Genomic DNA, 25936 nt, shown 5'->3' on the forward strand with positions numbered 1-25936 from the left:
CGAACGTCAAATGGTTGATGCGTCAGCGGGAGGAGCATTGGTGGACAAAACACCAAGGGATGCCAAGATTCTCATAGCCAACCGAGCGCTCAACGCTCAACAATATGAAGGAGTGGGCCAAAGGGAAGCCCCACGGCAACAAAGTGTAAATGAGGTGAGTGCTATTTCTGAAATTCAATCACAACTTACTAATCTTACTTCTCTTGTTTCTCAGGTTGTGAGTGGTCCAAAAGCACAAGAACACCAAGTCTGTGACGTGTGCTCAATTCAAGGGCATCCATCCGACAAGTGCCCTCAACTAATCGAGAATGGTGGGTGGGAATCTGCCAATGCAATTGGTTTCCAAGGACAAAATCAAAACAACCCATACTCGAACACTTACAATGCCGGATGGAGGGACCATCCAAACTTCAAATGGAGGGAGCCACAACAAGCTGCCCAACAAGGAGGATTTAGGCCAAACCCCCCTGGTTTTTATTCCAAGCCGTATGCACCCCAACAATCCCAACAACCTTCGGCATCATCTCATTCAGGTACGTCTTTGGAAAGTAATCAAGCTATGCAATTACTAACCTCTATTTCGCAGGGGTTGCAAAATCAAAACAACTGGATAGAAAATAACGAGAAAGAGATGATGGATATGAAGAAACAAATAGGGCAGATTTCTGAGTTCCTTGGACAGATTAGAGAGCAAGGAAAGCTTCCTAGCTCAACCACAGTCAATCCAAAGGGAGGATTCGAATCCGCCAAGGCCATCACCCTAAGGGGTGGAAAAGAAGTTGGGACCGAGCCAAACAATCCCAAATCTGCCCAGAAAGTAGATGAAGAGACGACACAACCTGAGGCAGATCACCCTAACTCGGCCAAATCAGGTAATTTAAGTTCAAATTCATGTACTTCACGTCCTAATCTGCCCAATGTACCTTTTCCTCGCAGGTTCATGCAAGAAAAAAAGGAAGAAAGCGAGAAGGACATTCTTGAAACGTTCCGGAAGGTGCAAGTGAACATACCACTTCTCGATGCAATCAAACAGGTTCCAAAGTATGCTAAATTCCTCAAAGACCTATGCAATACAAAGAGAAGAAGGGCAAACAAAGAGGTAGTGAAGGTAAGCGAGAATGTGTCCGCTGTTTTGCAACGTAAACTGCCTACCAAGTGCAAAGACCCCGGTAGTTTCACGATTCCTTGTGTGATTGGACATAATCGTTTTGAACATGCCATGCTTGATTTAGGTGCATCCATAAATGTCATGCCTTATTCTATTTATGCATCTATGAATTTGGGTGAATTAAAACAAGATGGTGTAATTATACAATTGGCCGATCGTTCTAACGCGTATCCAAAAGGAGTTTTGGAAGATGTGCTTGTGCAGGTGAACCATTTAATTTTTCCGGCTGATTTCTACGTCCTAGACATGGAAGATTCAGCCCATTCTACATCTTTGCCGATTCTCCTTGGTAGGCCATTCATGAAGACGGCCCGAACGAAGATTGATGTATACAAAGGCACCTTGACAATGGAATTCGATGGGGAAGTGATTGATTTTAATATTTCTGAAACTATGAGATATCCCGTTGATGACCATTCTTGTTTTTCCATTGATGTTATCGATTCTTTGGCGCAGGTATACCTTGAAGAATTGAACGAGGACGCCCTGGAAACAACCATCACTAAGGCCATAGAGCGCAAAAATGAAGGATTTGGGCCAATGCAAGGCCACGGCAAGGAGGAGGAATTCTTTGCCATGGGTTCTAGTGAAGAAATAATTGAGGTTGTGGCAGCCCTTGAGTCATTGCCACAACAATATGGTAAGGTTCCACTCTCACTTTCAAATTCAGTTTCCACTAAGATGCTACCTTCTGTTGTTCAGGCACCATCGCTTGAACTTAAGCCGTTGCCGGACCATTTGAAGTATGTGTTTTTGGGAGAAGGCGAAACATTGCCCGTCATCATTTCATCAAGTCTCACGACAATGGAGGAGGAGAAGCTTGTGAGGGTTCTGCGAGAACACAAAACGGCCATAGGGTGGACTTTGGCCGACATTAAAGGAATAAGCCCTACCACATGCATGCACCGTATACTTCTTGAGGAGGGGGCTAAACCAACTCGAGAGGCTCAACGCCGTCTCAACCCTTCGATGATGGAAGTGGTGAAGAAAGAAATAATCAAGCTTTTGGATTGCGGAGTGATCTACCCTATCTCCGATAGCCGTTGGGTCTCTCCAGTTCAAGTCGTTCCCAAGAAGTCCGGAGTAACTGTTATCAAGAATGATGAGAATGAGCTCGTGCCTACACGCATTCAGACTGGATGGCGAGTATGTATCGATTACCGGAAGCTAAATGCCATGACTAGGAAAGATCACTTTCCTTTGCCATTCATCGACCAGATGCTCGAAAGGTTAGCCGGTCATGCTTTTTACTGTTTTCTTGATGGATACTCTGGATATAACCAAATTGTGATAGCCCCGGATGATCAAGAGAAGACCACATTCACATGTCCCTTTGGAACATTTGCTTATCGTCGCATGCCATTTGGCTTATGCAACGCACCGACCACTTTCCAAAGGTGTATGGTAAGTATATTTTCCGATTTTGTTGAAAAGATCATTGAGGTTTTCATGGATGATTTCAGTGTATTTGGGAGTTCATTTGATAATTGCTTGGATAATTTGACCTTAATTTTGAAACGATGTGTTGAAACTAACCTTGTCTTGAATTGGGAGAAATGTCACTTTATGGTGAAACAAGGTATAGTTTTAGGACATATTGTTTCAGAAAAAGGAATTGCAGTAGATAAATCGAAAATAGACCTTGTACGTCACTTACCCTCTCTTACTTCGGTTAGAGAGGTACGTTCGTTTCTTGGCCATGCAGGGTTCTATAGGCGTTTTATCAAGGACTTCTCCAAGATGTCCAACCCTCTTTGCCGATTGCTTCAAAAAGATGTGCCATTCAAGTTTGATGAAGAGTGTAATTCGGCATTTAACCAACTCAAGGAGAAGCTAGTCTCGGCCCCCATTATTGTACCTCCAGATTGGAGCCTTCCGTTCGAGCTCATGTGATGCATCCGACTATGCATTAGGAGCTGTTCTAGGACAAAGAAGAGACAAGCGGCCGCATGTCATATACTATGCCTCTCGGACTCTCAATGATGCCCAATTGAACTACTCCACGACGGAAAAAGAACTTCTAGCTGTGGTTTTTGCTTTAGATAAATTCCGTTCATATTTAATTGGTACTAAAGTAATCGTTTATTCTGATCATGCAGCTTTGAGGTACTTGCTCACGAAAAAGGAAGCAAAGCCGAGGCTTATCCGTTGGATTCTTCTTCTTCAAGAATTTGATATTGAAATCCGGGATAAGAAAGGAAGCGAGAATGTAGTGGCTGACCATTTAAGCCGAATGATCCACGAGGAGCATGAACATGCCGTACCTATCCCTGAAACTTTTCCCGATGAGCAGCTGCTATCCATTGAGGTAAGTGAACCATGGTATGCAGATTTAGTGAATTACTTGGTGGCTAAACAAATTCCAAATGAACTAAACAAGCACCAACGTGATAAGCTTAAAAATGATGCACGTTTCTATGTTTGGGATGACCCTTATTTGTGGAAGTATTGCTCAGATCAAATTGTACGTAGATGTGTGCATGATTCTGAATTTCACTCAATTCTAAGCTTTTGTCACACGTATGCATGTGGTGGTCATTTTGGCACACAACGCACTGCCCTCAAGGTTCTAGAGTGTGGTTTTTATTGGCCGACTATATTTAGGGATGCTAGAACCTTTTGTATGTCTTGTGATCGTTGCCAACGAATGGGTAACATAGGTACCAATGACCAAATGCCGCAAACCCCTGTCTTTAATGTTGAAATTTTTGATGTTTGGGGCATTGATTTCATGGGCCCTTTCCCTCCATCTTATGGTTTCACTTATATCTTGCTAGCCGTTGATTATGTTTCTAAATGGGTGGAAGCAAAAGCCACCCGTACTAACGATTCTAAGGTGGTTGCAGATTTCGTGAAAACTAACATTTTTGCTAGGTTCGGAATGCCGAGAGTAATCATAAGTGATGGAGGGTCTCACTTTTGCAATCGGACCATTGAGGCGTTGCTAAGAAAGTACCATGTCAACCATAAGGTCTCCACACCTTACCATCCTCAAACAAATGGCCAAGCCGAGGTGTCTAACCGAGAAATCAAACAAATTTTGGAGAAGACCGTTGGACCAACAAGGAGGGATTGGAGCTTACGTTTAGATGATGCACTGTGGGCGTATCGTACGGCATACAAAACACCCATTGGGATGTCACCTTTTCGGCTCGTCTATGGTAAGCCATGTCATTTGCCCGTAGAGTTAGAGCACAAGGCACATTGGGCCGTGAAGATTTTCAACATGGACATAGATGCAGCGGGAGTTCATAGGAAGCTCCAATTGAATGAACTTGAGGAGATTCGGAATGAAGCCTATGAGAATACCCGGATGTACAAAGCCAAGACCAAAGCATTCCATGATAAAATGATTCGAACCAAGACCTTCACAGTTGGGCAGAAAGTGTTACTTTTTAACTCTCGCCTACGTTTGTTTCCTGGTAAGTTGCGTTCTAAATGGATTGGCCCGTTTGTTGTTACTAATGTTTTCCCTCATGGTGCAGTGCAAATCAAAAGTTCAAGGACGCAGCAAGAATTCAAAGTGAATGGGCATCGATTGAAGCCCTATTACGAGATGTTTGAGGAGCATGTCGTGGAGGAGGTACCCCTCTATGCCGTGGAACCTAGTCAAGCTTAAACGGAGGTACCGTCCGGCTGCAAGACGTAAAAGAAAGCGCTTCGTGGGAGGCAACCCATGCATCCGAATAGAGAAGAACTTGGAAAACCCTTTAAGAGACTTATTTTTATTCCTTTCTTTTTCTTTACTGCCTTTACTTTGCTTTCTTTCTCGTATTTGTTTATTTGCTTGCTCTGTTGTGACTTTCTGCTTAAAACATTGAGGACAAAGTTTGATTTAAGTGTGGGGGGGTAAACAATTTGTATTTGCATGAATTTCGTGGGATTTATTCATGAATTTCGTGGGATTTATTCACCTATCACTTAGAATGTTGTTTCTTGCTGTTTTAAGCGTTTTTAGAGTGTTTTAGTGTGTTTTATAGTGTCTTGGTATAAAACTTCGAAAATTTGATAAAAAAAAAAAAATAAAAAAAAAAACTCTTCTCTTTGTTGCTATTTCGTTTCTGCCTTGTTAGGTTGTTTAGTTGTTATTGTTTGTTTGTTTATTAATTGTGTGAGTCTATGATTGTAACATTGAGAAAATGTTTGATTTATTGATAGGCACTGCTAAACAAAGAAAGATGGTGCTTCACAAAGGTTGTTTGCTTGAGGCCCCACTACGTGGCTTTACTCTTGAAGCGGAAGGCGTAGGAACAGAAGGCATCGGAGCGGAAGGCGTAGGAACAGAAGGCATAGGAGCAGAAGGCATCGGAGCGGGAGGCATCGAAGATAGAGCATTCCAGGCCTCAATACTTGGCCAAGCGCTGGATGAGCCAGGAAAAAGGTGCCTCTGGAGGAAAGACGAAAACCTTTGACGGTCACTGTGAATCCGACCTTCAGACTCTTGCAGCTCATCAAGCTTCCTCTTCATGCCCGACGAATAGTTATTTGCAAGCACATGCAAACTTCTATTCTCATACTTCAGCTGCTGGATCTCCTGCTTGAGACTTTCCACCTCTGCCATCAATGATTCCACCTGACGGGAGCGGGCAAGCAGGCGTTGGCCCATGTTGGACACAGAACTCGCACACTGAACACTAAGTGCGAGGGACTCTTGAACGGCCAACTCATCGGACCGTCCTGACAGCAGCCTACTATCTTTTGGTGTGAGGAGGTTCCTAGCTACTATTGTAGCTGTTGTGGCGTCCTGCATCACAGAGTCTTCACCTGAAAGAGGACCGTTAGAAGAAAAGAAAGAAGGACGCCATACGTTACCTTGACGCGGCGCGCCCGTATCACTGCTAAGGCTCAATTCCAAGCTAAGGTTCGATGAGTTTGCCATTTTTTCAAAAGTGTTCAAAGAGAAGGGATGGAGTTAAATTTCAAAGGGCCGGAGTCGATTTTCAAGAATGGGAAATCTTCAGAGTGTGTTTGTGGCGGTGATCGATACCTCAATAAGAAGCCAAGGCGACGCGTCCACCGATTCAAAAAGCCGGAATTTCCGGCGTAATTTAGGCGACGCTTTCTCAGCTTTTCAGAAGACGTGTTCAACTTTGTCAAAAGAGTTCTTCTTTTCAGACAACACGTGGAGGCCATCATCGCAACTACACATCTTTAGCCGACAAGCGCAAAGTTCGGCGACACTTTCTCAGCTTTTCAGAAGACGCGTGCAGCTTTGTCAAAAGGAGCCGCATCTGCACTACCACGTGTCGTTCAGCAAGCGAAGGGGCGTCGTTCAGAAATCGAAGGGGCGCCTGCTCAGAAATCGAAGAGGCGTGTTCAGAGATCGAAGAGGCGCCATTATTTCAAAAAGCCGGATTTGCGGGATCAAAACGTTTGTCGACAAAGGTAAAAAGTACCACCACTTGATATTATCTCTATATATGTCGACCTTCGTCTTTTATGGCAGGGTAAACCTGAAGAAAATGCCCAACTCTCTCTCACCTCTGAGGGCGCACTCCCAGCAAAGCCTTTCGAAATACTCAATTCTTTCTTCTTCCCCAAAGATGATACCAGATGCCTGGAGTACAGATGACCCAGGAGGAAGCAGCACAACAAATACATGTGCTGATTCATTCACCGCTTCTTCAAAAGCAAAGGTATCTCATATCATCAAGGTCAAAAGCAAAAGTATCTCATATCATGCTCTTTCCCTGTCTTTTTCTTTGTCCTTGTTCTTACTCGCATGGCAAAGTAAAACAAGCAATCAGCCGGCACTTGGAGTCAGTCTTCCGTTCTGGAGCCAACTGCCTGGAATCTATTCCTGATTGCTTACCTAGCGTTGCTCTCGAGTAGTCATCTTCAACGGTTGATACACTTCCGGAGAAGGGACCACTTCTGCAAAGGGGAGCGAGTAAGGCAAGTGCAAATGATACATTGAAGCATGTGGAGACAAACATAGGCTGAGTTATCCTCCAACCCTTTTCAATACGAATTGGAAAGATTGAACAAAGAAACAGATAAAAGGGATAAGCTCAGACCTTCGGGGAAGACCAAAAGAATCCTCCGGCCCAGTAGCACAAAGGAAAATCAATGATGGGCGGAAACCAGTTCAAGAGTAAGCCTGTGGAATCACAAAGATCAAAGCCTCAATGCAATTACCAAGGAGAAGATGGAATTTACACTCTATAACCAGATTTGCGTCTCTAAAACTCTTCTCTTTGTTAATTACATTCTGCCATGTTTAGTATGTTTAGTTGTTGTTTGTGTGTTTACTTATGTTTTGTATGAATCTATGCTTAAAACATTGAGGACAATGTTTGATTTAAGTGTGGGGGGGGTAACTAATGTTGTTAATGCAAATTCGTGGGATTTTATCACCCATAACTTCAAATGTTGTTCCTTGCTGTTTTAAGGTGTTTTTAAGTTGTTTTAGAGTGTTTTAGTATGTTTTGTTTTTATAACTCCGAAAAGCACATAAAAATTTGAAAAATTGTTTTGAAAAGCCTAAAAAGAGTGTTTTGAGTCGTTTTTGTGAGTTTGTGTCTTAGGGTACCTTCCAACACAATGTTAAGGATTTGGTTTATAATTGCATGACGGTTAGAAAGAGTTATAAACATAGAGAAAAGTTTGATTTACTCTTGGTATATGCTTGGTTATGGTTATAATGTATGACTTCACATGAAATCATAAAAGAAAAAAAAAAAAAAAAATTCGTTTTTGTAACATGCTTGAAGGAAGGAACTCAAACAAACGCTACAACCCTGAGAGACTTGAGCCTATAACGTTCTTTGGAGAGTATAATCTGTGATTTCTTGTTTTCTAAAGTCGTTGCATGATCTCATTATTCTTTGCTTGGTTACTACTTAGAAGGCGTTTCATCATATAGTTCCAAATGCTAGAACTCATGCCCATTTCATTCAAAGCATGTTATTGATTTGCATAACACATATTCAAGATGAAGTTGTGTAGTTGCCACCATAGCCAAATAGCCTCACTTCCCATATTTCGTATATGTTGTAAGTTGTACCCCCGTTGAGCCGTGTTAGCCCATGTTCTTTGTTAACCCACTTTTTCCTCACCTAGCCGAGTTTAGGACAATCCCCACCCTTGTTCTTAAAAGATAGTGAGCATGACTTAATTGAATTCCTTTTGAGTTACATTATGAAAGAAAATAAGTGTGGGGGAGAGAATGTTTAAGTGTTTATGTTTTGAGATTCAAAAGAAAAAAAAAAAAAAAAAAAAAAAAAAAAAAAAAAAAAGAGAAAAGAATAAGTGATTGAAGAAAGGTTCCAAAACACCAATTCTGGGCGTAAATTGTCTAAATTCTCCCTTTTTGTTCAAAAGTTGAGTTTTCATTCAAAAGTGAATTCTAAGTTGATTCAAATGCTTTGCTCACTATTTCTTTAAGAACCTTTGTTTTCCATATCCCTTCTTTGTTATCCACATACCCCAAGCCCCGTTACAACCCTTGACTTCTATCTTGAGTGTTGTGTATTTCAATTTGTGGAGTTTGAACTTGGTATGAGCTTATGGTGTCACTGGTTCTCGCGTCTAAGTAGTAGCATTCCATTCATGAGATCATATCTAAACATGCTTATTAACTCCGGAAATTGCGTTCTTTGTGATACTTATATGTGAGTGTTCGTTTTCATGTTACATCAATCTTCTCACATATGACTAGATTAGGGTGTGTAGTTAGAAATTCTGAGTGAAAATCGAGTGCATATCTTGTAAGGAATTGAGCAAATTCTCTAAGGCATGTTACTACATTCAAAACATGGTTTTAAATGCTTAATTGTGAACTAGTATATGGTGACTATGATTAAGAATGTACTTAAGTGTGAAGATGACTAAAATCTGTGAGAATGATGATTTTTAACATGTCATTGGAAATCCCTAAGACGGTTGTTGGAAGGTTTAGGTTGTGTTTTACGTGTTTAGTGTCGTTTTGTTTATTTGCTTTTATTCTGTTTTGCTCGAGGACTAGCAAAAGCTAAGTGTGGGGGTATTTGATAGGAGCATATTCATGCGACTTAAATGGCTTGTTCTCGTGCATTTACGTTATGTTTCTCTCGTTATTTTAGTCCTTTATGCTTCTTTTGTGTGTTTTCAGGTTCTAAGGGCCTAGGGAGCATGAAAGTGCATTTTGAGGCCATTTGGAGCATTTTTGGGCATGGATTGGATAGCTTATCCATGGAGCCAAGAGGATGGACGAATTTGAAGGCCTTGTATACACTTGAAGACACAAAACAATGGCCCTAACCCAATCACATAACACCTTGCCATGGGCTTAACACAAACACCATTCCTTGCCATGCAAGGAGGAGCAATTTGGGTCCATTTCATGTACTTAAACTCTAGCCCAATCCACAATCACATTATGCCATACAAACCAACCTATTTTAGGCCCATTCTATGTACTTAAACCCTAGCCCTTTAAACTAGTTCATTTATCACTTATCAAACCATTCACTTATCACTCACCACATATCATTCACTTATCACTTAACATATCATTCATTTATTTCACTTCCATACTCCTCTTAATTCCACATGCATTCTCACACATGCACATCATTCACTCACATTTCCACCATTCATTCTTTATTCCTTTCCAAACATCTCACATGCATTTCCACCTTCCTACTTCATCATTTCCACCACTCATTCTTCATTATCTCCTAACCCTACATGCATTATTTATTGCATCTTCACATGCATTCACACACACTTTACACATTCAAACCGTGAGCTCCCATTCCTATATGCCATTTTCAGATTTCCACCCACTAACCTAGTCATCAACACATGCACTTCCACCTTTCATCCACAATGATTCATGATTCATTCACTTTGCATCCTTTAATTCAATCACATACTTTCCCATTGTATAATACATCCACATGCATCTTTAACCAACAAACATTACAACCACATGCACCCTTTTCTCCACATTCCAAACATTGCCGTGCCTTCCCTTCACAATTTCAGCTTTCCTCCTTCTAATTCCACATGCATTCACTTCATCATTACACCACCACTCATTCTTTAAATCCACATGCACATTCAATCATTCATTCAAGCCCCCTTGTGCCATGTTTCCCCCTTTGTTCCCACCTATCACATGCATCATCATCAAACAAACTCTAATTGCCGTGGGTTCCCTTTGCTTCCCTTGTGCAATTCCAGTTTTCACATGTGTCCTAGCTGTTTTTCCATCATTCCTCCACACAAATGCTTAAACAAACAGCCATATGTTCCCTCCACTACCCCTATAAATACCCTAGCATTCATTCATTCACTCCCCATTCAATTCATATCTCATATTTCCATTCACAACACTTCACACAACACAAATACACATCCATTGCCGCAATTCCCCTTCCATTTTCTGTGCAGTTTTTCTCCTTCATTGCAGCCACTATCCAACCACTTCCCATCCCTCCAAAACACTTCACATAATCCCCAAAGCTCACCTTAGACCTTGTGCTACAACAACGAGGAAGAAAAGAGTGCCTAAACGTTCATACAATTCACGTTTGAGTTGTTGGAATGTTTAGGTGTTTCTTTGATTTCAAAGTTATGAGGAACTAAACCCCCTTTAGCTAGGGGGTGATTCGAAACTATGTTTATATTTGCATTTTGAATTGATTACGTTTGGTTGGAATTTCATAAGTTGTGGATTCAATTCGTTTAACTGTTTGATTGATAACTTATTTATGTATGTTCATTGAGATTGCAAGCTTAATTTTCATGCATAAATATGACGCTAGAATATAAGTGAATTTCACCTAATCGTTATGAACTTATATTCACAAGTAGTAGAGGTTGCTTATAAACAATCGCGTTAAACGAATTCTTGGCATAAGTTTCATGCGTATTCCATAGTAACGAATGCCTCGTCGATGTTTATGATTTCCGTTGAACTTAATGATCTTGGTTAAATGTCTCTATCATGCGTATTCCATAATTAGGGACTTTGATTAAGAATAATTTGGTTGTAATGCGTATTCCATTCAATCCAACGAATTTAGGGAAATCTGAAAGTTAATCTAAGCGGATCTAATTAACTTGGAGCATTGAGTTTCACAACTTATCGAAAGACCAACTGAGAATCAATTTTGTTTGCAAGTGTAACATGTGTGGAGAAGAACCCCTTGGCTATTCCATCATCCATATATTTTTTTTATCACATTCATATTTACATTTTGCCTTTAATTATATTCTGTCTTTTTAATTTAATATCGTCCAACCACAATTCCCCCCCCCCCTATTTTGTTAAGTCTTAATCATTCGTATTTGTTTTATTTTTGTATCTTTAAGCTTGTGGAGTCATAAACAATTGCAAATTCGTCTAAATCAAGTTCTAGCTTCTATTTGAGTCAATTTCATTGTTTTAGACAATTTGAGTTTTTCAAAGCCTTTCTGAGTCATAGTAGTCTTGTTAAGAGTATTTTAATTTAGTTTTTATGTTTTTAAGTCAATTTAGAAGGTTTTAGCAAGCCCTCCTAATCCCCGGTCTAGAACGATCCCTCACTTATCCATTCTACTACAATTGTCAAACGAGGGTTTAATTTGAGTGTCAAGTAAATCTCGCATCAATGAGCTTGAAAGAAAGGCTCCAATCTAGTGAAGTGATGATGGAGGCCGAGGTTAGTGATTCCTTGAGAGGTTTGAATGCCGTTTCACATTGCTAATTGAACTCAAAAGCCACTTCCTTTTAAAGCAATCGGCATAGGGGTTGTGCAATCTTAGAAAAATCCTTGATGAATCGCCTATAAAACTCTGCGTGGCCAAGAAAATAACGTACCTCTTTAACCGAATTAGGAGAGGGTAAGTAACGCACAAGATCCATTTTAGACTTATCAACCTCAATGCCTTTTTCAGAGATTATGTGACCCAAAACAATACCTTGTTGAACCATAAAATGACATTTCTCCCAATTTAACACAAGGTTTATTTCAATGCAACGTTTCAAGATTAAAGTGAGATTATCCAAGCAATCATCAAATGAATCACCAAACACACTAAAATCATCCATGAATATCTCAATAATCTTTTCAACATAATTAGAGAATATACTAACCATACACCTTTGAAACGTGGCAGGAGCATTGCATAGACCGAATGGCATGCGTTGATAGGCAAACGTACCAAAGGGGCACGTGATTGTGGTCTTTTCTTGGTCATCCGGCACGATAACAATCTGATTATACCCATAATATCCATCAAGAAAACAATAAAACACATGACCGGCTAACCTTTCTAACATTTGGTCCAGAAACAGCAAAAGAAAGTGATCATTCCTTGTTGTGGAGTTGATCTTCCTATGATTGATGCACACTCGCCAACCGGTTTGGATTCGGGTGGGCATAAGCTCGTTCTCTTCATTTTTCACAACCGTCACTCTAGATTTCTTAGGAACAACTTGGACCGGCGAAAGCTAATGGCTATCAGAGATGGGATAGATCACTCCACAATTAAGTAACTTGATTATCTCCTTCTTCACAACTTCCATCATAGGAGGGTTGAGTCGGTGTTGAGCCTCTCGAGATGGTTTAGCCCCCTCCTCTAGAAGTATGCGGTGCATGCAAGTGGTAGGACATATTCCCTTAATGTCAGCCAAGGTCCATCCAATTGCAGTTTGTGCTCCTATAACACCCTCACCAATCTGTCATCTTCTTGTGGTGTGAGTATGCTTGAGATGATGACGGGAAATGTCTCATTATCTCCCAAGAAGACATACTTTAAGTGACTTGGTAATGGTTTGAGTTCTAGGGAAAGTGGCTGCACCATTGAGGGAAGTAACTTATTAGTAGAAACTAAATTGGAAATTGGGATTGGAAACTTACCAAATTGTAGTGGTAGTGACTCAAGGGTAGCAACCATCTCGACCACTTCCTCACTAGGATGCACAACAAGGTCTTCTTCATGGTGGTCATGGGTTGTGTGCTTGCTGCCGTATAGTTTTTGGACTCCATTCCATTTAGAAGGGCCGTTTCAAGTGCATCATCATGTAATTGTTCAAGATGTGCCTACGCCAATGAATCAACAATATCAATTGAAAAGCAGGAATAATCATCACTAGGGTACCTTATGGCATCTGTAATTTGAAAGTTTATAATGTCGCCATCAAACTCCATGGTCACTGTCCTTGTGAACACGTCAATCTTGGTTCGAGCCGTCTTCATGAATGGTCGGCCAAGTAAGATGGGCAATGGGGAAGAGTGGGCCGAATCCCCCATCTCAAGAACATAAAAATCAGCCGGGAAGATCAAGTGATTGACTTGCACCAAAACATCCTCTAAAACTCCCTTTGGGTAGGCATTATATCTATCAGCTAATTGAATAATTACGCCATCATTTTTCAGCTCACCTAAGTTCATGGATGCATAAATGGACTAGGGCATGGCATTTATTGATGCACCTAAGTCTAACATGGCATGTTCGAACTTGGTAATTCCAATAACACAAGGGATAGTAAAGCTACCTGGGTCTTTACACTTAGGTGGCAGTTTGCGTTGCAAAATAACGGACACATTCTCACTCACCCTTACTACCTCCTTGTTCAACATTCTCCTTTTGGTTGTGCACAGCTCCTTCAAGAACTTGGCATACTTTGGGACTTGTTTGATTGCTTTAAGGAGTGGGATGTTCACTTGCACTTTCCTAAAAGTGTCCAGAATGTGCTTGTCGTTTTCCTCCTTCTTTGTTTGCATAAATCTGGGAGAAAATGGTGCATCAGGTGGAATAGGGTTAAAATTAACACAATTTGAACCCAACTTACCTGTGGTGGACGATTTAGGGGTGCTAGGAGTGCACAGCAAGGTTGTTTTCTTCCTTGTCGTGGGTGTATGTTGGACATCCTTCTCTTGTTGCAACTTCTCGTTTTCCGTTTGGGCAAATTTTGATGCTTGGGGGTCCGTTCCAACTTCCTTTCCACTTCTCAACGTAATGGCCTTGGCGGATTCAAATCCTCCCCTTGGATTCACAATGGTTGTGCTAGGCAGTTTGCCTTCCTCTTTGAATTGCCCCATAAACTCCACCATTTGGCCCATTTGTTTCTTCAACTCATCCACCTCCTTAGCTTGATTGAGCATTGTTTTGTTTTGATTTTGCTGCCCCTGCACCAAAGAGGTTAGTAATTGAACAATTTGATCATTATCCATGGATGTACCTGAATTGGTTTGGGCAGGTTGTGGTTGAGGTTGAGTTGGTGCATAGGGCCTTGGGTGTATCCCAAGGGGTAGGGGCTGAATTCCTTGAGGTTGTTGAGACTCCTTCCATTTGAAATTTGGGTGATCACGCCATCCCGGATTGTAAGTGTTAGCATATAGATCATATCGGGGCTATTCGGGCCTTGGTAGCCAATGACGTTTGCACTTTCCCATCCACCATTGTCAATCAATTGAGGACACTTCTCAGATGGGTGGCTGATAGGAGCATATTTATGCGACTTAAATGGCTTGTTCTCGTACATTTACGTTTTGTTTCTTTAGTTATTTTAGTTCTTTATGCTTCTTTTGTGTGTTTTCAGGTTCTAAGGGCAAAGTATGCAAAAGGATGCCTTTTGGAGCCTTTTGGAGCAAATTAGAGATTGGAATGGATATCATATGCTTGGAGCCAAAAGGATGGACGAAATTGAAGACTTGAAGTAGGAAAGTTAAATCCTAAAAAGACCTCATGTTTGAGCATCATTGAAAACTCCTACGCATTTTAGAACACAAAAACAACATTCCTAGCAACCTTAGGACATTGTCGTGTGTTTCCTTGTGTCTCCCTTCCTTGCCATGCAAGGAAGGGCTTTGTTCCCTATTTTACACTACCACTTATCATTCACCACATATCATTCACCACTTATCATATCATACATTCATTTATCACTTATCATAATCATTCACTTATCACTTAACATATCATACACTTATCACTTATCACTCATAATCATCTACACATTTCAACCATTTAAACACATGTACTTCACCTACAACATCCACCTACTTCACCTACAACATCCACCTACTTCACCTACAAATGACATAGCCATATGTTCCCTCCACTACTCCTATAAATACCCTTGCATTCATTCATTCATGGACATCTCATTTCATACACAACACATTACAAACACATTCTCCCTTCCCTAGCCGTGAGCTTCCCATCCATTCCCTTATAATCCAAACACCACTCCTCATCCATTTCCATAATCCCCCAAACCTCACCTTAGACCTTGTGCTACAACAACGAGGAAGATAAGAGGGCCTAAACGTTCATACAATTCAAGTGTGAGTTGTTGGAATGTTTAGGTGTTTCTTTGATTTCAAAGTTTAAATTTAATTCTCTTTGTTTTGTACGTATGAGGAATGGAAGAGAAGAGTGCCTAAACGTTCATACAATTCAAGTTTGAGTTGTTGGAATGTTTAGGTGTTTCTTTGATTTCAAAGTTATGAGGAACTAAACCCCCTTTAGCTAGGGGGTGATTCAAAATACATGTTTATGCATGCATTATGAATTGATTACTTTTGGTTGGAATTTAATAAGTTGTGGATTCAATTTGTTTAACCGTTTGATTGATAACTTATTTATGAATGTTTATTAAGAATGCGCGCTTAATTTTCATGCATAAATATGACGCTAGAATATAAGTGAATTTCACCTAATCGTAATGAACTTATATTCACAAGTAGTGGAGGTTGCTTATAAACAATCGCGTTAAACGAATTCTTGGCATAAGTTTCATGCGTATTCCATAGTAACGAATGCCTCGTCGATGTTTATGATTTCCGTTGAACTTAATGATCTTTGTTGAATGTCTCTATCATGCGTATTCCATAGTTAGGGACTTTGATTAAGAATAATTTGGTTGTAATGCGTATTCCATTCAATCCAACGAATCTAGGGAAATCTGAAAGTTAATTTAAGCGGACCTAATTAACTTGGAGCATTGAGTTTCATAATTTATCGAAAGACCAACTGAGAATCAATCTTGTATGCAAGTGTAACATGTGTGGAGAAGAACCCCTTGGCTATTCCATCATCCATATTTTATTCACATTCATATTTACATTCTATTTTAATTGCAATTTGTTCATTTAGTTTAATTTTGTCAAAACCTAAATCCCCCTTTACTTTAATGTCAAATTAGTTAGAAATCAATTTAGTTTGTGTTTTTAAGAGTTTTGAGTCTTTTGAACTTGTTAGAATCTGTTTAGTTTATGTTTTAAAGTATTTTTGAATTCTTTGAGTCTAGTTTAGTGTTTTATATTGTTTTTACGTTTTTAAGTCAGTTTCCAAGAGATTAACAATCCCTCCTAATCCCCGGTCCAGAACGATCCCTACTTGCACCTATACTACAATTTGACAAAAAGAGGGTTTAATTTGTGCGCGTATAAAACTCGCATCAGTGGCCTTGAATAGAGCATACGCCACACACACTTGGGGAAATTCCTTGCGTTTTGCATCCTTCCATAAACTGTGAAAACATAAAAGTAAGGTTAGTTATTTAAGATTGCAAATCGGAAACAAAACTTACCTTATTTACTTGCTGTCGTGGGAGGTCTTTCTACCCAACTCCTTCATTTACTTGGCTGCCATGGGTGTCTTATCAACCAATACACCTCCCGCTAAGGCATCTAACATTTGGCGTTCAATAGGAAGAAGTCCTTCGTAAAAGTATTGAATGAGCAATTCTTCCTTCATTTGGTGTTGAGGACATGAAGCAACAAGACCTTTTAAAACGTTCATAGTACGCAGGGAAGGATTCTCCTTGATTTTGCTGAATACCACTAATCCTTTTGCGTAGAAGAATGACTCGAGAAGTTGGGAAAAACTTCTCCAAGAACGCCCGTTTCATGCTCTCCTAAGATGTGACAGTTTCGGGAGCTAATTCATATAACCAATCCTTGGCCTTTTCCATGAGAGAAAAGGGAAAAGCCTTCATTTTCAAAATGCTCCCATCAACATTCACAAGGGTCATGCTTGAACAAACAACCTCAAACTCCTTCAAATGTTTATTAGGATCTTCCATGGACAGCCCATGCAACTTAGGAATATGGTACAATAGGCTAGACTTTAAGTCGAACTCGTCAGTCTTATCTTGGGCCGCCCTTGGATATTGACTGCATAAGGGCACGGCATTATCCAATCCCGAGGCCAAGAGTTCCTTGATTGTTCGATTATCGGCCGCCATGATTGGTTGTTCCATAACAACCCTTTCTACCATGGGTTCCCTTTCTTCCTCGACTACAACTTCTTCTTCAAGCTCAAGCTCAGGGTTAAGTGGATTGATCTCTTGCTGATTCCTCATCCTTCTCAAAGTCCGTTCAAAATCGTCGTCAAAGTCAAGGACGCTCTCAGGAATGGACTGAGAATTACGAGTCATAAACTACTACCTGAAACAAGAAAATAAAATAGAATCAGAAACTAAAACAAAACAAAACACACGAAAATAAAACAAAAAGAGAGAACGGGGATTAGCAAAGGTTCTAATCCCTAGCAACGGTGCCAAAAATTTGATGCGATGTAAAACAAGCAAACAAATTAAAACCCACTTTTGATAATTGTAGTATGTGTATAAGTAGGGATCGTTCTAAATCGGGGATTAAGAGGGATTGCAAATCTAAACTAAACTGACTTAAAAACATAAAAATTAGACTCTAAAACTCTAACTAAGGTTATATAACTGAAACAACCTTAAAAGACTCAAAACAGCTTCAAACAATCAAATTGACTCAAACTAGACACTAGGATTGACTTTGAATGAAAATTGATTTAATTATGACTCAAGACACTCAAAAACACAAAATAACACAGATTCTAACCTAATTGACACTTAAAACAAAGGGGGGTTTTGGTTTTGACGAATTTGAACTAAAAGAAGACAGAAACTAGACAAAGTTTGGTACGAATTTGGATTTCTGGATGGTTTGTGGGCTTAGCTAGAGGTTCCTTATCCACACATAACTTATATGAACATGAATCGATTTCTAGTTACTCTTTTGTTGAATTATGAATGACAATGCCTCAGATTAACCGTGTCAATCATTAATTAACCCTCAGAATTTCCTTTAGTTATTGGATTGGATGACATCATTCGACAACCCAAAGTATTCCTCAAAAGTTCCCTACATGACATCATAATAGAGATACAATTAAAGATCATTACGTTCTGTGAAAATCATAAGTATTGACAAAGCATTCGTAACTATAACATTATGATACTCATGCCAGGAATTTAACTTAACGCGATCATGACTAGCAACCTTCACTACTTGTGAATATAAGTTCCTAACGATTATGTGAAATTCCCTTATATTCTAGAATCAAATTCATGCATGCAAACTAAGTGTGCACCCTTAATCGACATACAAGAATAAGTTCTGAATAAAACAGTTAAGCAAATTGCATTCACGATTCCAAATTCATAACTGCATTTAATCAATTCATATTGCATATAAAATCATGGCTTCAAAGTCTCCCCTAGCTAAAACAAGTTTAGCCTTTCATGTTCACAGCAAAAGAAACAAAAGATTGATTACACCTAAAACACCTAGCGAATCAACTTGAATGCCTTACACGTTCAAGCTCCTCTCTCTTCTTCTCCTTGCTGCGGAACAGAGGTTAAGGGATGATTTTGGATGTGTTTTTGGGTTAAGAATAGATTTGGGTTGGTAAGGGCGTACGGCAAAGTAGAGGGATCGTGTGTGTATGTGTGGTTGAAGGTATGAATGTATGGGAATGGTGGAGAATTAGTGTAGGGTGCGGCAGAGTAGTGGGATGAATTAGAAGTGTGTAGAGATGGTGTATGGCGTGATGGATCCCCAAAGGGTGCGGCCAAGGTTTATTAAAATAGCCAAGTATCTAAAACCCTAGGGAAATAAGGTAAAGGTGCAGCAGAAATTAAATGAGAAAAGGAAATAAAGTTTTATTAATGTCAAAAGGATTTTTATTCTAAAACCACTAGGAAAAAGACTAAATCAAAGTCAGAAATTAAAAGGAAAGGGAATACAGGGTGTGGCAAAGGGAAAGAGGAAAGGTCTTAAATTAAAAAGGGAATGTGATTTGGTGCAGAAAATGGGAAAGGGAAGGTCTCCCTTGTGCGGCAAGGAAGGAGAATGGAAGGGGAAAAGGAAAGGTGGTGCGACAAGGGCTAGAATGGTTCAAGGAACCTTTGGTTTGTGTCCTAGAATGCATAGGAGACCTTCAATGTTGCTCAAACTTAGGGACATTTAGGATTAGGAAAGGTCAAACCAAAATAGGAAACCTTGGCTTAGCTTTCCTACTTCAAGTAAGAATTCTCATTTGAATAGGAATCCTTCTTTTATTAGGAATCCTAACATTTTCAAGTCTTCAATTTCGTCCATTCCTTTTGTTCCAAGCACATGCTATCCATTCCAAGCCCAATTTTGCTCCCAGAGGCTCCAAAATGCACCTTATTGCTTCATAAGGCCTATGGACCTACAAACACATGAAAATAGCTTAAAATACTAAAATAACTAAGAACTAATTAAGTAAATGCAAGGAAACAAGCTAATTAAGTCACATAAATATGCTCCTATCAATATGTATTGTAGGTTTAACCCCTTTGAGCCTTATTTAGCCTATTTTCTTTGTTAACCACCTTATCCTTACCTAGACCTAGAATAGGACTATCCATACACTTATTCTTAAAGGATAGTAAAGCATGACTTAGAGGGAATTCCTTTTGACCTAAAAATTGCAAAAAAACCAAGTGTGGGGGAAGGATTTTCATGGAAATCTAGGAGGATGTCTGATTTATGTGCCAAAGAAGAAGAATAGAGCACAGAAAAAAAAATGTTAAAAATAAAAAAAGAAGAAGAAAAAGTTGAAGAAAAGAAAGAAAAAAGAGTTGAAAATAAGTGAGAATGAACTCACAAGTATTGGTTGTTGAAGAAAGGGTCCAAAAGTTTGAATCTAGCCCTAAGTGATGTGTGAATCTTCCTTTCGTGTTTCAAGTTGGTTTCTGCATTCAAAAGTGAATTCTAAGTGTTTTTTTCATTACTTTGCTCACTATCACTTTAAGAACTTGTGTTTATCCTTACCTTTCTTTGTTAGCCAATACCTTAGCCCCGTTACAACCCTTAGACTTCGATCTTGATTGTTATATGTTTTCATATGTGGAGTTTAAAATTGCTACAAACATATGGTATCCCTAGTTCTCACGTCTAAGTAGTGGCATTCCATTCTTGAGATCATATATATACATGTTAATAATTCCAGAAAGTGCCCTCTTTGATTATACATATGTGAGTATTATTCTACATGTTTACATCAATCTTCTCACATATACCTAGTGTAGGGAGTGTATTCAGTGAGGAATTGAGGGATTGAGGGATTCTCTAAGGCATGTTACTACATTCAAAATGTTGTTTTAATTGATTAAATGCGAACTAGTAAGTGGTGACTACGGTTAAGTGTATGCTCAAGAATAATGATAGCTAAAATCTATGTGAGTAGTGATTTTTAACATGTCATGTTGCATTGGAAATCCCTAAGGTAAATATTGGAAGGACTAGGATATGTTTTGTTTGTTTTCTTTTGCTCGGGGACTAGCAAAAGCCAAGTGTGGGGGAATTTGATAGGAGCATATTTATGCGACTTAGTTAGCTTGTTTTCTTGCATTTACATAGCTAACTTCTACTTGTTAGAGTGTTTTAAGCTATTTTCGTGTGTTTTCAGGTTCGATTGACAAAGTTTTCAAGAAAGTGCAATTTGGAGCATATCAGAGCAGTTTGGGGCTTGGAATGGATTGCACATGCATGGAGCAAGGTGGATTGACGAATTTGGAGATCAAGAGAGGCTAGGAATGTGATTAACATCTGGAAGAATTAAATTGAAGACTTCGAAGATAAGGAATCAGCTACAAAGAAGGAATATTATCCAAATTACCTTATCTTATCCAAACCTTATCCAACCTTATCTTATCTTATCCTATCCTAATCTTTTCCTACCTTAATTCTAGCTTCAAAGATGACTCCTTTTCACATTAAATCACCTAAATATCAGGTTCTAGAAGCCCTATTTTCGTGCCCTAAGTTTATGCCACATGTAACCCTTCTAGAAGTTCTAGAATCTGTCACAAGGACAATTCCTTGTCCTCCTTGGAATCTGATTGAAAGTGTTGTTGTTCTTTGGTGATTTGGAGTCCTAATTTCTCTCATTTTCAGCCCAATTTCATGCCTTCCCTTCACCCTATAAATACATGATGCCGCAACACTCATAGTCCACGACCATCTACCACAAATTCACACCACACCATCCGCCACACCGGGTGCCGTGCTTACCATTAAAAACGTTGGATTGTTGGAGCGTTTCTAGGTGTATTCTATTCTTTGTTTTCAATGTTTAAATTTAATTGTCTTTGTTTTGCGAATTAAAAGCCATGAACATATGTGTGATATGAATTGATTTCATCCAATTATTGTTTCATAAATCGTGAATGCAATTTACTTAATTGCTTGATTGATAACTTATTCTTGTATGTTGATTAAGGAGGCCTACTTAGTTTGCATGCATGAATTTGATGCTAAAATATAAGGGAATTTCACCTGATCACTATGAACTTATATTCACAAGTAGTGGAAGTCACTAGTCATGATTGTGTTAAGTGAATCCTTGGTAGGAGTCTCATGCGTTTCATAGTGATGAATGCCTTGTCAATGCTTATGATTTTCATAGAATATAATGACTTTTGATATGTATCTCTATCATGCGTTTCATATAGGGAACTTGAGAAAGATAATTTGGTTGTAATGCGTATTCATTCAATTCAATGAAATAAGGAAAATCTGACGGTTGGTTGTGCAATTGATGCGTTAATTTTATACGCACACAAATTAAACCCTCTTTTTATCAATTGTAGTATAGGTGCAAGTAGGGATCGTTCTGGACCGGGGATTAGGAGGGATTGTTAATCACTTGGAAACTGACTCAAAAACGTAAAAACGTAATATAAAACACTAAACTAGACTCAAAGAATACAAAATTAAAGTTTAAAACACTAAGACAAACCAAAAACTCAAAATGCTTTAAAAACACAAACTAAATTGAATTCTAACTAAAATGAACATTAAAGCAAAAGGGGGATTGAGGTTTTACGAAAATTGAAATAACGAAACAAGTTAATAAACTAGACAGAATGTAAATATGAAATTTATGGATGAATGCTAGCTAAGGGGTTCATCTCCATACATGTTACACTTGCATACAAGATTGATTCTCAGTTGGTCTTTCGATAAATTATGAAACTCAACACCCCGGGTTAATTAGGTCCGCTTAAATTAACCGTCAAGTTCTCCTTAAGTTAATGAATTGGATGGGGAAAGATAGAAAATGGAAAGAAACCCACGGCAAGGAAGGGAATTTCAGGATGTGAAGATGGTGTGTGTTTGTGTTGTGGTGTGAGAAATGGAGAGATGTGAATTGAATGATGGGAATGCAAGGGTATTTATAGGAGGAGTGGAGATGTATATGGCTGTTTGTTTAAGGTGTTTGTGTGGAGGAATGATGGAGAATTGCATGTGGAATGGCTGCAATGATGAAGAATGAAAGCTGGAAAATAAAAGGGAAAGCTGGAAAGGCATTGAAAGCCCACGGCAAAGGGGTTTTTGGTGGTGTAAATGTATGTGAATGCATGGCATTTGAAGTGATTGTTGTTTGGAAATGAATGTGATGCATGTGAGTTAGAAATGTGGCTGAAATGATGAGAGATTATGCACGACCATGGGTTGGTTTTTTTGATGATTTAAAATGTTGATGCATGATGAAGAGTTAATAAATAATGCATGTAGGGTTAGCTAGGTTGTGTGATGATGAGTGTATGTGACATTGTTTTGTGACAAAGAATGGATAGGGTGAATGATTATGTGGCTACATGTTTGAATGATTAAAGTGCATGTGGGTTGATTGAATGAATGCAAAGTGAATGAATAATGAAATGGGAAAGCATGACCAAGGTGGAAATGCATGTAAAATGTTGGAAAGGGATTGGGAATGCACGGCTTTGGGGAAAGAATGAGTGGATGTGCAAATGTGTTTTAATTAATGAAAGTGTTTGGAGAATGAATGCAATGATGAAGAGTGAATAAAGAATGCATGTAGGGTTAGCTAGGTTGGCTTTGTTTGGGTGCATGTGTGTTAATGGTGGTTTTGCATGTGAATTGATGGATTGTTTTTGATGGAATGGATGGTTCTTTGCATGGCTATAAGGGAGAGAATAAGAGAGAATGGGCTAGGCCCTTTGTTTTATGTCCAAAGTGAATACAAGGCCTTCAAATTCGTCCATCCTCTTGGCTCCATGGATAAGCTATCCAATCCATGCCCAAAAATGCTCCAAATGGCCTCAAAATGCACTTTCTTGCTCCCTAGGCCCTTAGAACCTGAAAACACACAAAAGAAGCATAAAGGACTAAAATAACGAGAGAAACATAACGTAAATGCACGAGAACAAGCCATTTAAGTCGCATGAATATGCTCCTATCAGCAATGCAGTTAACTTGGGGCATTGTCATTCATGGTTTAAAGGAATAATAACTGGAAATCGATTTGTATGCATGTGTGTCATGTGTGGAGAAGGACCCTCTAGCTAGCCATTCACCCATATTTCACCCAATTTCGTCCAAGTTGTTTAAGAGTCTTTAATATGCTTGTCTTTACTTTAATTTCGTCCAAAATCCAATCCCCTTTTACTTGGTTGTGTATTTTAGTTAGAATCTGTCCAAATTTATGTTTTTAAGTGTTTTGAGTCAAAGTTAAGTTAGAATTCGTCCAAATCACCCTTTAAAGTCTAGTTTGAGTCTATTTGATTGTTTTGTGCTGTTTTGAGTCTTTTTAGTTTGTTTTGAGTCATATAAGTCCAGTTAAGTGTTTTTAAGTTTAGTTTTGTGTTAGTTTAGAGTAGATTAGCATCCCTTATAACCCCTCACCTAAAATGATCCCTACTTTCATATACTACAATCATAGGGTTTTAATTTGAATGTTAGAATATTCACATCAATTGATTTGGATGAAATTAAAGTAAAAATTAACAAATTTAAAGACTCTAAACAATTTGGATGAAATTGGGTGTTTAAATGGGTGAATGGCTAGCTAGAGTGTCATTCTCCACACATGACACATATGCAACACAAATCAATTTCCAGCTATTATTCCTTTAAATAATAAACCTTAACGCCCCAGATTAATTGTGAACAACACTAATTAGGCCTCAGATTTTCCTTAAGTCATTGAATTGGATGGAATATGCATCAGCAACCAAATTATTCTTCAATAGTTCCCTACATGAACAACATAATAGAGATACAATCAAAGATCATTAAGCTTTGTGAAAATCATAAGCATTGACAAGGCATTCGTAATTATGAAAAGCATGATACTCTCTTGCCAGGAATTTACTTAACAAAATCATGACTAGCAACCTCCACTACTTATAAATATAAGTTCATAACGATTAGGTGAAATTCCCTTATATTTTAGCATCAAATTCATGCATGCAAACTAAGTGTGCACCTTTAATCAACATACAAGAATAAGTTATCAATCAAACAGATAAGTAAATCCCATTCATGTTTTACGAAACAATAACTGGAGGTAATCAATTCATATTGCAAATATAATCATGCTTTCAAAGTCTCCTCTAGCTAAAACGAGTTTAGCTCCTCATGTTTGCAATTAAACAAAGATAATTAAATTTAAACATTGAAAACAAAGATAAAATACACCTAGAAACGCTCTAACAATCCAACGTCTTGAAGGCAAGCACGGCTCCAGGTGGCTCCTCCTTCCTTCCTTGCTGCGATGCAATGGGAATTTTCTGAATTTAAGCTCTTGAGGTGTGGTGTGAGATTGTGGTAGAGGGTGGTGCTTATGAGTGCTGCGGCATCATGTATTTATAGGGTGAAGGGAAAGTACGAAATTGGGCTAAAAAAGAGAGGAATTAGGACTCCAAATCACCAAAGAACAAGGACACTTTCAATCAGATTCCAGGGAGGACAAGGAATGGTCCCTGTGGCAGATTCTAAAACTTCTAGAAAGGTTACATGTGGCATAAACTTAGGGCACAAAAATAGGGCTTCTAGAACCTGATATTTAGGTGATTTAATGTAAAAATGAGTCCTCATTGCAGCTGGAATTAAGGTAGGAAAAGATTAGGATAGGATAAGATAAGATAAGGTTGGATAAGGTTTGGATAAGATAAGGTTGTTTGGATAATGTTCCATGTTTCTTGCTGTTTGCTTATCTTCATTGTCTTGAACTTGTTTTTCCAGATTTGTAGCATGTTCCTAACCTCTTTTAACTTCAAATTCATCCATCCACCTTGCTCTATATGCAAGCTATCCATTCCAAGCCCAAAACTGCTCTTAAATGAACCAAAATGCTCTTTTTTGCCAACTTTGTCAATTGGACCTACAAACACACGAAAATGGCTTAAAACACTACAATAAATAGAAACTAACTATGTCAATGCAAGAAAACAAGCTAACGAAGTTGCATAAATATGCTCCTATCAATGTCAAGCACATAAAAATCCGCCGGAAAGATTAAATGATTAACCGGCACCAAAACATCTTCCAAAACTCCATTTGGATGTGCATTAGAACGATTGGCTAATTGAATAATCACTCCATCATTTTTCAGCTCACCTAAGTTCATAGATGCATAAATTGAATACGGCATGACATTAATGGATGCACCTAAGTCTAACATGGCATGTTCAAATTTGGTAATGCCAATAACACAAGGGATATTAAAGCTTTCTGGGTCCTTGCATTC

The 25936-nt window shown here is 38.9% G+C and overlaps 1 pseudogene; it reads left to right on the top strand.

Moving 5' to 3' along the window:
- The window catches only part of LOC148692384 (uncharacterized), a 59012-nt pseudogene extending 44574 nt beyond the window's left edge, over positions 1-14438 (top strand).
- Positions 14439-25936: the final 11498 nt, after the last annotated feature.

This window comes from Pyrus communis, chromosome 12 (genome assembly GCF_041283825.1).
Source record: "Pyrus communis isolate YQ-2024b chromosome 12, ASM4128382v1, whole genome shotgun sequence".
Taxonomy (NCBI): Eukaryota; Viridiplantae; Streptophyta; class Magnoliopsida; order Rosales; family Rosaceae; genus Pyrus; species Pyrus communis.